The sequence below is a fragment of the Penaeus monodon genome, chromosome 4 (assembly GCF_015228065.2).
Source record: "Penaeus monodon isolate SGIC_2016 chromosome 4, NSTDA_Pmon_1, whole genome shotgun sequence".
Taxonomy (NCBI): domain Eukaryota; kingdom Metazoa; phylum Arthropoda; class Malacostraca; order Decapoda; family Penaeidae; genus Penaeus; species Penaeus monodon.
The window spans coordinates 55,710,298-55,715,297 of record NC_051389.1 but is presented as its reverse complement, the minus strand read 5'-3'; the positions used below and the strand labels follow the sequence as shown (position 1 = coordinate 55,715,297).

The window sequence follows — 5,000 nt, the reverse complement described above, 5'->3', positions numbered from 1 at the left end:
CCTCGTCCTCCTGCTCCCCTCGACCATCACTTCCTCCTTCTCTTCCTCCAAACTTTTGAAAAAAAAATATGTCCCAATTGAACCAAACGATCCCCTGGAACAATGGCGTCCAAGTCACGAAAGCAGGAAAGCACGCACAATCGTCTTGGTTTTCTCGTGACTGAACTGAACAACAATTGCACATTTTACAGAGGAGAGATCAGCCACACTCCACTTCCCTTACCTTCAAAACCTACCCACCAATAAAAGAGAAAAAGACATTTCCCAAAACATTTCGTCCGACTTTGATCACCGTTCCACGCCATTTTCTCCTCCGATGCCTTTAGACATATTCCGCACACCTCCAGTCACCGCCAACAGCTGTTAGCATTTACCGAGAGCATTACAACGGTACATATTGACGTGTCACCCTCCACATCTCGCGACGGGCAACCGCAGGGAAATGTATTTATATCGAGCAAGTCACAGATTCCTCATATTTCGTGAGTGATGTTTACCAAATCACGACGCCTCTCCCCGTCTGTTCACATTGCCTACCACGTGGGTGCATTGCCCCCCCCCCCACCCCGCCTTTCTTAATGGAGCACCTCTCCTTTTGCGGTATGGAGCTTCCTTAATATCAAGGTGTTTCACTCCTGTCTGGAATTATTAATTAATGAGTGAATCTGTCAATCATCTCTCTGTCAGCCTCTGTGTCTCTCTCTTTCCTCTCTGCCTTTCTCTCAATTTCCTCCACAACTCTCTCTCAATCTTCTCTCATTTTCTCTCTCTCTCTCTCTCAATTTTCTCTCATTTTCTCCACCACTCCCTCTTTCAATTTTCACTCATTTTCTCCACCTCTCCCTTTCTTAATTTTCACTCATTTTTTCCACCTCTCCCTCTCTTAATTTTCACTTATTTTCTCTACCCCCTCAACTCAATCTTCTCTCACTTTCTCCACATCCTCTCTCAAGTTTTTCTCCTTCTCTCTACCTCTCTCACTCACTCTCCCTTCTCTCTCTCCCATTATTCCCATCCCTCTCCGTCTCCACTTCACCTCCTGTCCTTTCATCACCCCCTCCCTCCCTCTCCTCTGGTTCACCTACCTCCCACTCCTTCCTCTCGTGCGGCAAGTAACCTTCACCTAAACATAAAAACCACTCGCCGAGAGTCGCCCATGTTCACACACCGTGCAACACTGCATCTTACAATCATAACACACTCAGCATACTATCTGCCCCGCCCCTAGGTCTCCGTCGGTTTGATAAGGTGATAAGATGCGGTGGTTCAAGTTTCCGTCGCGGGAATTGGAGCCACATAAAAGAAAGAGGTAGAGACAGACCGAAGGAAAAGAGTCTGAGAAAGGGAAAGGGAGAGAAAGAGAAGAAATGAGACATGGTAAAACATCAACAGACAAATAGCCACGTCATAGGTTCTTTTGAATCTCACACTGACACTCACCCACCGTGTCGTACTAAACAACACACAGACACATGTCCATTCGGATCCACAGATAGCGGTACAAACACCACACACACACACACACACACACACACACACACACACACACACACACAAAACACACACACACACACACACACACACACACACACACACACACACACACACACACACACACACACACACACACACACACACAAACAAACACACACACACACACACACAAACACACACACAGATAGAGAGAGAGAGGGAGAGAGAGAGAGAGAGAAGAGAGAGAGAGAGAGAGAGAGAGAGAGAGAGAGAGAGAGAGAGAGAGAGAGAGAGAGAGACAGAGAGACACAGAACCGAGAGACAAAAACAAAGAAACAGAGAAAAACAAACAGACAGACCAACGCACACACAAACCGGGACGTCGGTTCCGGGTTACTTCCTTCCTCCTCCTGACTCGCCGTCTCAAGTCGAGGAGAGAGAGAAGTCAGGTGAACTCAAGGCGACGGGGGAGGGGGGGAGGTGAATCTTCTGGGTGGTAGGGGGAGAGGGGGGTCTGGTGAATCTTTGGGAGAGGGGGAGAGGGAGGAGTTAGGCGAACCTTCTGGGGGGGGGGGAGGAGTTAGGTGAATCTTCTGGGGAGGAGTAGGGGCAGGGGAAGGGGGGGGGGGGTCAGGTGAATCTTCTGGAGGGGTGGAGGTAGGGGGAGGGAGGGAAGGAGAGACCCCTAGCGGCGACCGGCTCTAACTACCTTTAGCACCTGCACCGTCGAGGCCTCGTCTCGTCTTATTTTTTTTTTCTCTCTCTCTCTCGTCTTCTTGCTTCGTTTACTTATTTATTCCCTTTCTTTCTTTCTTTTTGGCTTTCTTTTTAATTTGCTTCGGTTCGCATGCTATTTTTCCTTTCTTCTATACTTCCCAAATTCTTCTCCGTCTTCCTTTCCTACTCATTTTTTTTATTTTCCCTTTCAACCTTCTTCACCCTCTCCGCCTTCTTCCTCTTCCTTTGTTTATCTTGATTTCACCCCCTTCTCATTCATCCTTTTGCATTTCCTTTTGCACTTCTTTATCTCAACCTGTCTTCCTCTCTTCTTCCACTCTTTTCTCTTCATCCCATCCTCCTCCTCTATCCCTCTCCCTACGTTCCGCCTTTTGTTCGTCTATTCTATTCCTCTCCCTTCCCTCCACCCCTCTTCTTCCCTTCTACCTCTCTCTCCCTTCCACCCGTGTTCTTCCCTCCTATCCCCCTCCCTTCCTTTTGTCCCTATTCTTCCCTCTTATCCTTAACCCTAGTTCTATCCCTCTCCCTCTCCTCCATCTTGTCTCTCACATCCCCCCCTTCCCTTCCCCTATCTCCCTTCCCTTCCCCTATCTCCCTTCCCTCCCCTATCTCCCTTCCCTCCCCTATCTCCCTTCCCTTCCCCTATCTCTCCCCCTATTTCCTCCTCCCCTATCCCCTCCTTCCGCTATCTCCCTCCCTCCCTATCCTTCTCCCTATCTCCTTTCCTTCCTCCAATATACCCTTCCTCCCTATGCTTCCATAAGCTCACGATACATACCTCAATATTCACTTTCAATCCCCTAGTCTCCACTCCACGACCACGATATCTAGCGATCAGGACAGCCGACGTGAACATCACAAGAACGATGAATCACGACGAGATAAACGGCTAAGGAGAGAGAGGAGAGAAGAGGAGGAAGAGAGAAGAGGAGAAATAAGTCTACACCTATCTCCCTTCCCTCCCCTATCTCCCTTCCCTCCCCCTATCTCCCTTCCCTCCCCTATCTCCCTTTCCTTCCCCTTCCCTCCCTTCGCTCTCCCTCCCTCCCTTAGACCTTTTATTCTCTTTCTTCCTCCAATATAAAACACTTTCTTTGCTTCAATAAAGCTCAAATCGATATCAATACCGATGCAATGATATCACTTTCAATCCAGACGCCAACTGCAACGAACAGAGAGAGAGAGAGAGAGAGAGAGAGAGAGAGAGAGAGAGAGAGAGAGAGAGAGAGAGAGAGAGAGAGGAGAGAGAGAGAGAGAGAGAGGAGAGAGAGAGAGGAGAGAGAGAGGAGAGAGAGAGAGGAGAGACAAGAGCGAGAGAGGGAGAGGGAGAGAGAGAGAGAGAGAGAGAGAGAGAGAGAGAGAGAGAGAGAGAGAGAGAGAGAGAGAGAGAGAGAAGAGAGAGAGAGAGAGAGAGAGAGAGAGAGAGAGAGAGAAAGAGAGAGGTAATAATTTTACTAATAATTCATTTAATATCGTATCATGATAATAAATTACAATATGCTTATTAATGCCCGATATCGTATTTGGATTTAATTTATGCATCATTACCATACAATCACCATTACTTACATTAAACTACAGATTACTTAATCACCGCAATAAACTATACTGAAGATCATACACTGGCATTTTATCAATAACCATTAACAATTTTCGCACATCAGCATTAAGATCACATTAAATAAAGATACATCTATCCTATCTATCGAAACCAATCTTTAAGAGAGAATTTAAACCGATACAAAATAACACATAAAACTCAAAACTTTGAAACAGAACAAACATACAACTAATTAACGAAAACTTTCCAGCGAGACGTGTCTGAGAGAAAGAGAAAAATGATTAAAATAATATGAAATAATAACAGCTGAACAAATAACGGTGAATAACGTTATCACTGTACAGGATAATGCAAGAAAATCTATTAAAACTGAACAGGATAATAGTGAAAAAATACCGAATAATGTGATATCATTCAATGGAAAAGCGATGAATAAAATAACCGCGATTAATGTGATGAAACTGAAGAACAGCAGTGAATGAAAAAATAAAATAACACTAACATTAAATAATTAAGACAATACAAATACAAATAAATAATAATAATAATAATAATAATAATAATAATAATAATAATAATAATAACAATAATAATAATGATAATTTGATAACACGAAATAAGACGAAAACGCAGATTGGGATTAAAACAACTTGAAAAATAACTCAATAAAAAGGCAGTACCATTTTTAAAAATGACAATAAATAAATAATTAAAAGAAAATGCAGACAAGAAAAACAACGAATAAACAAAGAACAAACAAAATAAATATCATATCAAACGCTAACATGAAATAAACAAAAAACAACCAGGCCTGTCATGGATCACCTTGTCAACAACGGTGTCATATGACACCGAGCTTGGCAAGGTCACTTTTTTATTGTTTTTTTTTTTTTTTTTTTTTTTGTCAAGGAATAGCGAGTGTTTCAGATATTTTTAATAGACAGGAAAATATATATATATATATTCTTTCTCCGTCACTGGATAATAACTTAGTGAGTATGTATGTATACATATCTATCCAGCTATATGCATTTATATATGCACATTTACATATATGAATAGATACAGACATGCAGACATACGTATATGCATACATACATTCATCCGTATATATTTACATACATAAACACACACACACACACACACACACACACACAGACACACACACACACACACACACACACACACACACACACACACACACACACACACTCCACAAAAATAATCC

The 5,000-nt window shown here is 43.1% G+C and overlaps 1 protein-coding gene across 3 annotated transcripts in view; it reads right to left on the bottom strand.

Annotated features, from left to right (window-relative positions):
- LOC119572372 (N-acetylgalactosaminyltransferase 6-like) overlaps positions 1-5,000 on the bottom strand; it is a 33,162-nt gene that overhangs the window by 23,009 nt on the left and 5,153 nt on the right. Inside the window, exon 1 of one of the 3 annotated variants that reach the window (XM_037919453.1) lies at positions 1,086-1,235. The exons of the other annotated variants lie outside the window; for them this stretch is intronic. The gene's annotated coding sequence lies outside the window, so the exon portion shown is untranslated. Of the gene's footprint in view, positions 1-1,085; positions 1,236-5,000 lie in introns of those variants that run through there. 3 annotated transcript variants of the gene reach the window in all.